General features: G+C 39.8%; 1 long non-coding RNA gene across 2 annotated transcripts in view; it reads left to right on the plus strand.

Annotated features, from left to right (window-relative positions):
• Positions 1 to 11140, plus strand: part of LOC125451087 (uncharacterized) — a 54459-nt gene extending 43319 nt beyond the window's left edge. The window contains exons 4-5 of one of the 2 annotated variants that reach the window (XR_007247208.2): positions 8933 to 9036; positions 9750 to 11140. This is a non-coding gene — a long non-coding RNA (uncharacterized LOC125451087). The remainder of the gene's footprint in view (positions 1 to 8932; positions 9037 to 9749) is intronic. The other variant, XR_009445795.1, reaches the window with a different exon arrangement.
• Positions 11141 to 11462: the final 322 nt, after the last annotated feature.

The raw sequence follows: 11462 nt of genomic DNA on the forward strand, positions 1-11462 counted from the left end.
ACTGCATTTGCTGCTCACAATGTGGTCTCTCTACAGTGGGGAAATGAAGCCTATTTTCTGCATAAATCAATTTTTTCCTATCCACCATCAGTTCTGGGTTAAGGTCACTGGACCTGAAAAATTGCCAGATCTGCTGAGCTTTTCCAGCAATTTCTGCTTTTGTTGTGGATTTAAGATTTGTTTTGCAAAAGCACCAGAGGATCATGAGGAAGAGCATTTTTATGCCTTATCTGATTAGGATCTGAAATATACTGCAAATTACAATGAGAGGTACAGGTAGAAAGAGGGCTTGTTATCCAAATATAAGAAAAATTACAGGGCTCATGGGATGAATTTGGGGAGATGTCCTAGCTGAGTTGCTCTTACAAAGGGCCAGCATGGACATGATGGGCAGAAGGCCCCCTTTTATGCTCAGATCATTTCATGGTTCTAAAAAAATTCACTAGTACAAAATTTCCTGAGCTTTGATTATATTTTATTGCATTCTTTATTATTAGTTTCGATAAATGTTTGCACTATTCCATTTAGAAATCCCTGTAGGTGGAGTCTACATGAGCCTGGATCACACATTAAAGAAATGAGTTCTAGTTAAGGAGTGAAACATTGCATAAGAGTCACAGCAAATAACTTTAGCCTCTTTTGTTTGTTTTCATTATGGTTAGCAAACAGACTATAACTAAACTAAAGCATTAGCACTTCCAAATCTGTTTATGTGTGTTCACTTTAACAGCCTCATTCACTGCATACTATTGAATTATTTTCTTAAGCTTTTGATCTTGTAGGGTTGTTTTTTAACAGCAGGCTGTCTGTTTCTTTTCAGGAAACAGTGACTCAAAAATGAAGCCAGGGAAGAAAGATTACCTAGACACCAGTTGGTTACCCAAGACCCATCAAATGCAATTGATAAATCAGGCAGGATATCCATGCAGAGATAGTAAGAACTGCCGATGCTGGAGTCAGAGATAACACAGTGTGGAGCTGGAGGAACACAGCAGGAAAGTTTCAGGCCAGGGCCCCTTTTCTGAAGAAGTGACCTGGCCTGAACCGTCAGCATTCTTGCTCCTCTGATGCTGCCTGGCCTGCTGTATTCCTCCAGCTCCACACTGTGTTATATCAGATATACGTGCAGACAAGTTTTTGAACTCTTTCTTTATCATATGATCACCAACTCCAAACACCTGAGTCAACTGTTTCCAATCCTGATATTTCTGAAACTAATACACAAAAGTATACGAAGAAACTATGAAAAAGATCACTTTTTATATAATGCATCGCTATAATTTTTTCTCCCGGATTGCTCTCAGTTTTTGTGTATGTTTCATTTTTCTGGAACTATCTGAAATGCCTAGGGTAGATTTGTTGCTGTCAACCCTTCCTTGCTGGTATCAGTCTAAGTTAGTGAAACTGTGTGGGGAAGGGTGCCCACACAAACCTGGTGCCTGGAGTCAGACTCAATCTTGATGGGCAGTTAAATAGGCTTGTTACATAACACTGAGTAGCTAGGTACATTTCACCTAAGATATACGATTGTTCCTTATGAGACTAAAGGGCTTATTTTAAGATTAAGTGCACATAATTCATTTGTCTGCATCCTGTTAATACTAAGAACAATCACTGAAGCACTCTCCCCTCTGGTGAACATTTGCAGCACTCATAAGCTCCGGTTAGTTCCTTCAGCAGGTCTGGCAGCATCTGTGAAGGAGAAAACAGAGTTAATGTTTTGGGTCCGGTGACCCTTCCTCAGAACCTAGGCCTGAAATGTTAACTCTGTTTTCTCCTTCACAGATGCTACCAGACCTGCAGAGCTTTAACAGCAATTTTGTTTTTGTTCCTCATTTACAGCATCCGCAGTTCTTTTGGTTGTCCTTTAATTCCTGGCAACTTCAGGAAAAGCCCAGAGGATTGGAAACCTGATATGCAAGTCCTAAACTGGCAGCCAGACTCCACTTGCAATTTTCAGATACAAATATGCAGTGCATTGACTGTACCTTTGTGACAAGCAGAGAGCAATGCTGGAAGGGATTCTTTGTTGCTGCTTCACAAAAAACACAGAAAAATTGTCATTTCTCTAGCTGCATGAGAAAGACAGCTGATCACTCCCAGAAATGTGTGATCCCTTTCTCTAGGACTGACTGCTACCCCTAGTCAGCTGGTTTCACTCCACAACCAGTGAAAAATAGAATTGTGGTTGTTAAGTGTTATGTTTAGGACTGAATAATAAGAGTTTTGGAGGACAGTACTCGTTTTTGTAATGTTTAATACAATTCAAGGCCCTAAGAATCCTTTCATATGTTTTTCATTTGTTTGTGAATGCTTAGCCAGTGATGTGGAGACAAAATTAGGAGGGTGTGAGCTTGCACTAAGTTTTTACAATTTTTGTCCTTAATTGCACCTTTCAGTAAATTTTATTTTGGAAACATTATGTGATAGTCATGTGCAGCACTTATGTTGGAATTTTTTAAGAATTAATTTTATGTTCAACCAGTTAAGCTGCTCACTTGGGTTCACAGCAGATGACCAAGCTGCCAGCTTTCCAGCTGCTGACCTACTGATGCCTGCTTGTGGACAATTGCGTATTTCCTGTTCCTGGCCTGTTACTAAGGGCCTGGTGCAATACTGGCTGACGATTGCATTGAAGAAGGCCCTGTGTCACATTAAGCTCAAAATTAGCACCATTCATGCTAAGTCCTTGGCAATTGTACAGCCCTCATGAAGTCTCCCAATGATGGCTTGAAGTGTGCTCACTCTGCTGGAAATCTGTCCACGTATGTTATCTAAAACAGTCAATCTATTTCTTAAAATTTCATAAGGTTATTATACAGCCATTTATTAAAGGTGGAAGCAGGCTACTGACCTCAGTGTCCTGTGCCCTCAAACGACTTTGATGGCTTTCTTGTGGAACCTGGCGAATTCAATCAAATGACTCCTAGATAGGACGTGCCTTCTCGTCACAGGGTTAATTAACAAATATTAGCTGCTCTCTCCTTATGAATTTTCTAATGATGAACTATTTGAGAATAAATATAGAAGTTTTGTAATGGGAATGCAAAAGCAAATCAGAGAAGTGGGGCTGTGAAGAGAGTCTTATATTAACATAAATGAAATCCCTAAGTCTTCCAAAGAAACATAAATAGTACAAGTGCTGTAAAAGGAGATGTGGGATCAATTAGAGACCAAAAAGGGGAAAAATGTATGCAAAAATAACTGAACCCATCAGAGGGATCACAGAAGGGAGTCTCTGGAAGTTCTGTATCAGCACCTGCTCAGTGACACTCAGTTTAGGTTCTGCCAGGGCTGCTCAGCTTCTGACCTCATTACAGCCTTCGTTCAAACATGGACAAAAGAGCTGAATTCCAGAGGTGAGGTGAGAGTGGCGGCCCTTGATATCAAAGCTGTATTTGACCAAGTGTGGCATCAAGGAGCCCGAGCAGAACTAGAATCAACGGGTATCAGAGCCAAACTGTCCGGTGGTTGGAGTCCTACCTGACACATAGGAAGATGATTGTGGTTGTTGGAGGTCAATCATCTCAGTTCCAGGACATCTCTGCAGGTGTTCCTCAGGGTAGTGCCTTGGGCCGAACTGTCTTCAACTTCTTCATCAATGACCTTCCCTCCACCATAAGATCAGAAGTGGGGATGTTTGCCAATGATTGGCATGATTCACAATTCCTCAGATACTGAAGCAATCCATGTTCAAATGCAACAAGATCTGGAAAATATCCAGTCTTGGGCTGACAAGTGGCAAGTAAGATTCATGCCATTTAAATACCTGGCAATGACCGTCACCAATAAGAGACAATCTAACCACCACCCCCTGATGTTACCATCACTGAATCCCAACTATCAACATTCTGGCAATTATCATTGACCAGAAATTCAACTGGACTCACCACATTAACACAATGGCTACAAGAGCAGGTCAGAAGCTAGGAATACTGCAGCGAGTAATTCACCTCCTGACGCCTTATAGCCTGTCCACCATCTACAGGGCACAGTCAAGAGTGTGATGGAATACTCACCACTTGCTTGGATGAGTGCAGCCCCAACAATACTCAAAAAACTTGACGACATCCATGAGAAAGCATCCTTTTTTTATTGGCACTCCATCCACAAGCATCCACTCCCTCCACCACCGATGCTCAGCAGCAGCAGTGTGTACTATCTACAAGATGCACTGCAGAAATTTACCAAAGATCCTCAGGACCTTCCAGAGACACGACCACATTCACCTAGAAGGCCAAGGGCAGCAGATACCCTCCAAGCCACTCATCATCCTGACTTGAAAGTACATTGCTGTTCCTTCGCTGTCAGTAGGTCAAAGTGCTAGAATTCCCTAGCATGTGGGTCAACCTACAGCAGATGGACCACAGCGGTTCATGAAGGCAGCTCACCACCATCTGCAAAAGGGCAACGAGGGATGAGCGATAAATGCTGGCCAGCCAGTGACACATACATCCGACAAATGAATAGAAATAAAAATCATATTGTCATGATATGAATGAGAAAAAGTGCAGAGATATGCATTTTGTTGGTGTTAATCATATCTGGAGACTTTGGACAGAATAGTCTGCTGGATAATGTGACTCAAGGGGCAAAGTACAGTGGGAGATGCTGCATATTGGAGATCAAGTTAGAAAGACAGTGAAATTGCTCAAGCTGCCACATTTGTGCAGGAAGTAATATGGGTGGTTATGTGAGGTGCATGCATTTTGTTGCCTATTTAAAGTGACATTTATCTTTTTACTTGAAATATCATTCACAACCCTTGAAGCGGGCAGTCAAGTGGTGATGCTGATGTGGGGATGATCTGCATCAGTGCAGTCACTGCTTTCAGAAGGTGGTTTGTGGAGGGGCTGTTGTCAAATAAGTGTTTAATAAATGTCCTTAAACAGTTTTAATTGGATTAGAAATGTCAGTCAGTGCGTTTTAGTGCTGCACTTATGAGATGCGGGAGATCTGCAACGCTTCTAGTGTCTCAGATGACTACATCTGCAGGAAGTGTGCCCAATTGCAGCCTCTCACAGACTGCATGGATAGGTTTGAGTGGCAATTGGATGCACTTACGAGCATGAAGATAGCGGAAAGTGTCATAGACAGTAGTTATAGACATATGGTGATACCCAAGGTGCAGGCAGATAGATGGGTGACTGCTAGAAGGGGCATGCAACCAGTACAGGAATCCCCTGTGGTCGCCCCCTCTCTAACAAATATACCGTTTGGAATACTGTTGGGGTGAATGACCTACCAGGGATAACAGCAGCAGCAGCCAGTCTGGTGGTACCACGGCTGACTTTGTTCTTAAGAAGGGAAGGACAAAGAACACTGGAACAGTAGTTATAGGGGAGTCTATAGTTAGGTGATTCTGTGGACTTGAGAGAGACTCCAGGATGGTGTATTGCCTCCCTGGTGCCAGAATCCAGGATGTCTCTGAATGGGCAGATTACATTTTGAAGGAAGAGGGTGAACAGCCAGAGGTTGTGGCACATATTGGTACTAACAACATAGGTGGAATGGGTGATGAGGTCCTGCAGCAGTAGTTCAGGGAGTTAGGTAGAAACTTATAGACATGGACCTCCAAGGTTGTAATTACTTCCTGTGCCGTGTGCCAGTGAGGCTGGTAATAGGAGGATAGTACAGCTCAACATGTGGTTAAACAGATGGTGTAGGAGGGAGGGTTTCAGATATCTGGACAATTGGGATCTCTTCCAGGGCAGGTGGGACTTGTACAAGAAGGGACTTGCATCTAAACTGGAGGGGCACAAATATTGTGGTTTGGAGGATTTAAGCTAGCTTGGCAGGGGTGTGGGAGCGAAAGCAAAGATGAATGGACTGAAAGGGAACTTGAGAATTAGGCCAATAAGACCCAGAGGAAGAGCAGGCAGGGTGTGGTTACTGATCAGATTTTGGCAAGATCTAAAAATAACAGAGTTGTCGTGTGGATGATTTTAACTTCCCATATATTGGCTGGGAGTCACTTAGTCCTTGGGGCTTGGATGGGGCAGAGTTTGTAAGGAGAATCCAGGAGGGCTTCTAGAAACAATATGCAGATAATTCCACTAGGAAAGTGGCCATAGTAGACCTAATATTGGGGAATGAGCCTGGCCAGATGGTCAATGTCTCAGTAGGGGAGCAGCACAGGAACAGTGATCACAATTCAGTAATCTTTAATGTACTGATGGATAAAGATGGGTGTAGTTGTCATGGGAAGGTGCTAAATTGGGGAAAAGGCTAATTACAACAATATTAGGCAGGAACTGAAGAATGTAGATTGGAGGCAGATGTTTGAGGGCAAATCAACATCTGGTATATGGGAGGCTTTCAAACATAAGTTGCTGGGAACTCAGGACTGGCACATTCCTTCAAGGATGAAGGATAAGTATGACAAGTTTAGGGAACTTGGAGTACAAGAGATATTGTGAGCCCAACCAAAAAGGAAAAGGAGACATTTATCAAGGCTAGGAGGTGGGGAGATTTTAAAATTGGCGAATTCCATGTTTAGGCCATCGGGCTGCAGGCTCCTGAGACAGAATATGAGGTGTTGCTCCTGCAGTTTGCAGGAGGTGTCATTGTGACACTGGAGGAGGCCCAGGATGGACATGTCACTCAGGGAGTGGGAGGGGGAGTTAAAATGATTGGCAACTGGAAGGTATTGTCATTTGTTGCATACAAGGTGCAGATGGTCTGCAGAAACTGTTACTTATCTATCAGTTTATTTGGAACAGAGTCCTTTCAACTTCTGTACTGCATTGCACTGGATTGTGTTGCGGTGCCAAAGTTCATTTTAGTTTTTCTCTTTTCTATCCCTCTTTTGATTAAGGCAGCCTTAGAAATGGCTTTTTTTTAATTGTGTTATGATTTCAATAGGAAGTGTGCATCCATAACGATGTCCACAATTTCACTAATCATCCCTAATATGTAAAATCCATATTGGACCAGTTTGCCTGATGTATTACTGTTCAGGACAAAACAATTCACGTCATGTTTTGTCATTAACAGGAATGAACTCCATTTATTGTGACATCCTTAAATTTAACAAAAAGACAAAAAACAAGATTTCTCATCTACGAATATGTGACCCTAACTGTACCCCTTCAAAAACCCTAAGTGTTCACACATTCCTTCACAATTAAAACACAGACAGAAGTCAAAACATTTGACACAATTACATAAAATAAGTAGGAAAAAATTTTCACAGGGTATCAAAAATCCCAAAAATCATAAAGTTCAGATTTCAAAAGTGAATTAAATTGTCTAATACAGTCCTGTTGATTTTTAGCACTAGTTACACTGCTATCTGTAGAGTGTTGTCCATTTCTCAATTTGATAGTTGGTCAAGTGGACTTAAGTCTTTCTTTGTATTAAAATTCTGTTTATTTCAACTTTATTAGCTTTTCTGTTTTTACCCCATGCAGACAGAAGGAGATGTAGAGATTGAAGCTTTCAGTTTGCGATTTCTGGATTTTATTTTCTCTGCTGCCCTAGCATTAAAACAATTCAGCGATACATAGCTCAACTAATTAGAAGGCCACTGTCAGGCAAAATTTCTTTAGCTCAAAGACTATTTGTTCTAAAATGTATTTCATATATTGTTTCAAAACAAAAACCAATAAAATGCTCAAAAATATGTAGCACTTGACTTTCATGTTGAAAAACTCTCTTCGTATTTCTGTTACACAACAGTCCAACCTTTACTTCAGTTATGATCCGTAAAAAGAAAAAAAATCTGTATGTTCTTGAAAGAACATATATTCTAATTTAAAAAGAAAACCCTCAATTTTCTTGGTGTACAGATGTCTACGCACAGAAAGCGATACCACTTTTAAAACTCTGTACTGTCAAAAGTTGCTGTCTGGCTGATCTTCAATTAGTTTTTCAAATATCAATCACCAAGATATTGGAGTATTTTCTAGATGGCCATCGCTATCTGCACGTTGTGACTTTGCCTCCAGTTGGGTGTTTTATCTGATGCAGCAATGAATACATTATCTCTCGAAACATAAGAAATTGGCATAGATATAATGTTATTGAATAATCCAACAGAAGCTAGATATTATGTATAAATATTGCAATCCTCAGGCACACAGCTGTCTGGGATCATAGTAAGATATTACATTACAACAGGGAAGCATATTTCTAGTAGAATGTCAGGCTTCAAGTGGTTCAAGGTAAGACAGAATATAAGATGTTGAGACCCACAAGCCACATGCTATGATGCGTAATGATATTATGAGCATATTTAAAGGCATGCTGATATATTGACTGTGAAACATAGCACCTTTCAGCATATGTATAGTCACAGTACCCCAAAAAAGGTCAGGGAAAATGTGGCAGAAGAAAGTGAACTCCAGGAATGGAAAAAGCTGAAGCCCCTTGAGAGGGTGGCCTTCTGAAAAAAGAAAGTTATTTGATGAATTTTAAAGACAATTTTTATAAATTTGAAAATTATCTTGTGAAAGTTTCAGTTTTTGCCTACTTGGTATGTATTTTTTAAGTTATCTATTGTTGGGTGATTGAGAAAGCAAATGATTATCAAAACTGTACAGAAATGTTGTTCTTGTTTCAATGTGTGCATTTTTGATCTTTAACTGGTAACCTCCCCTTCATGCTTGCATTTTAATGAAACACCGTGCTTATCATTGTGGTTATTTGAGTCAATGAGAAAGTTTCCTGCCATATTTACTTTGTCCCTTGACCCAAATAAGCCTGAAATTAGTGGAGATTTAGTTTAACAATTGGTCAGTAAAACACCGTTCATCTAAAGGGAAACCACAGACTTCGCCCCAAATCTTTGAGATTCAATTTTTTGCCTGAGTCTGTTGATGCATTGTTTATTGGAGCCTGTCCCATTGCACAGGCTGAAAAGCAAAGTGGTCCAGGGATCTTTTGGATCAAAAATATGCTGAAATAATTTTTTTTTAAAATTCATTCACAGGATGAAGGTGTTGCAGGCTTGGTCAGCATTTACTGTTCATCCCTATTTGCCCTGAGGGCAATTAAGAGTCAACCACATTGCTGTGGCCTGGAGACGCAGACCAGGTAAGGATGACAATTTCCTTCTCTAAAGGACGTTAGTGAACCAGACAGCTTCATTCGACAATCTGCAATGGATTCATGATCATCATTAGACACTTTAATTACAGAATTTTAAAAAAAATTGCTTTACTCCCAACAGTTTACTTGCCCAATCAGTCAATAACATGTTGAAAGCTAAAATATGCAAAACAAGCGCCTTCGAATGGAGCAAAGAGAAATGAGACAACTTCTTCAAAATATATCTATTTTTAGTCAATTAAGAACTGGCCAAAAGGGAAAACTTTTTATCATCTCTTCCCTGTCTGAACCATCGATTGATGTCAACAATAATTCTTCATATTTGACCACCGGCAAACTCCTACTTGTTGTCACTGACAGCTACAGTGATTCTCAGTGGTCGAAATATTATTTCCAGTTCAACAAGAACAATCATCCCAAAGCTTAATCAGAGTTCCACCGTAGTTGGAGTTGCTCAAATATTGAGACGTGGTCAGACACCCCATTCAATAGTAATGATTCAATAAAATTGCCTGGAGTAGCCAAACTTAACTCATGGAAGCAACATCCCCTGTCCCTGTCCCCACCCCCACCTTTTGATCAAGAGCAAATGGAGAAATCGAGAGATTAATGTGCACTTTGAAAAAAGTGACATCTACAGCTACGGCTAAAAGTAAGTCACGGAAGTAAGAGTTATACTGCTTTCTTTGCAATTACAGAACAACTCCCATATCGGTTGGCGAAACTTCCAACTATATGTTTCTTTTTATATCGATGAGTATATGTCTCCCTGAACCAGCCCACAAAGTAATGATCAATTTGATTGCGGACAGAAGGATTGCATGAAAGGAAATACAGAGGGAAATGGGAAATTCAGCGTTATTCTGCTAAAGCTGGGAGCTCTTATGAAGTGTGACATCGTTTTGGATAGCAAACAACTTCCCACGACTTTAAACCATTCGTCATGATCTGCACAAAGAATCAATTATCAGTATTAATCTTGGATCACAAAGTATGTCATCTTCAAAGTACTGAAAACACACTTAACAAACATTTTGACATTGACATCTCGGAAGAAGAACACAAGTTAAACAAGAAACATTTGATCTCGGACAATATCCCACACATGGCAAATAATTTCATCTGATGATGGGCTTTTTTATGTTGCAAAGTGAACTATTTTCTGCTGATGAACAAATCTTTCAACTAATTGTACATAACTATGTGATTGGTAAATGTTGGGAATTAATACAACATTCAGAATATCTAATAACCTTCTGGGTAAAATAGAATGTTGAAGTTATGTCTGTTTATTGTTTACATCTTAAGAAACAAATCATTGAAACTCACTGTGAATCTTATTTATCAAAAAACGGAGGGATGCATTGTCTTGAAAATTGCATTGTATATTTTGTCCACTTGAGACCATCAGTGGGTGTCTAGAAGGAGCAGTCTATCTTCTAACAGCTTGTGCAATTCTGATTTTGAATTTTCCTTGCCAAATCTTACAATTTCTTCCCAAGAACTTCACATAGACTATCAATCCTTTCCGAGACTATGTGCATCAATCTCCCTGACAACACTGAAGTTATATAACTGCTCTTTGAAGTAGTAAAAGCTAGAAAGAGAACCTTTCGCAAATCATTAGAATACAGATAATAGTATTTTATTGTAACATTCTGAATCAAATATTCCATTGATTCTTACATTCCTAACAAATAATCCGTAGCAGAGCATAAGAAAGGTTATCAGCATAGCTGCCACGAGCTGATGGAAAAGCATATGATCGGCTTTTCATAGCAAGCATGAGGAGGGGTGAGTAATCCTCAAACTGTCTCCCCCAGTGCTCAACAGAACAGAAAAGGTTATTTTGTATTCAATGGAAGAGAATAATAATATACTTGTCATGATACACAGAAATCTCATAAATTCCAGTACTTTGGAAAATGTCTTTCATAGAAAAGCATTCAAAACTCAAGTTTCAGGAAATGTATGTGTGATTTTTTTTTCTTTCAAGAATAAAGTTGGTAATAGGATGAAAATATCAGCTGCTGACCTTTTCTATAACTGTGTTCATTACTGATATTTCAACTACACTTCCTGGGAAATGTTATGTTTGAAGATCTGCCAAGTTTTGATTAATTTTAAAACATTTTTGGAAGTGACAGTTATTGAAAACTTACCACAATATGTAAATGTTGTACACAATTACTTTTAAAAGCACTGATGTTAATTTAAATAAGTGATATTTCTGGAATTTTTTTTAATCACTTGTAGGACATGGGCATCACTGGCCGGCCAGCAATTATTGCCTGTCCTTGAGAAGGTGATGGTGAGCTGTTTTTTTTGAACCACTGCAGTCCACCTGCTGTAGGTTGACCCACATTACCATTAGGGAGGGAATTCCAGGATTTTGATCTGGCAACACTGAA

The sequence above is a fragment of the Stegostoma tigrinum genome, chromosome 1 (genome assembly GCF_030684315.1).
Source record: "Stegostoma tigrinum isolate sSteTig4 chromosome 1, sSteTig4.hap1, whole genome shotgun sequence".
NCBI classification, from domain to species: domain Eukaryota; kingdom Metazoa; phylum Chordata; class Chondrichthyes; order Orectolobiformes; family Stegostomatidae; genus Stegostoma; species Stegostoma tigrinum.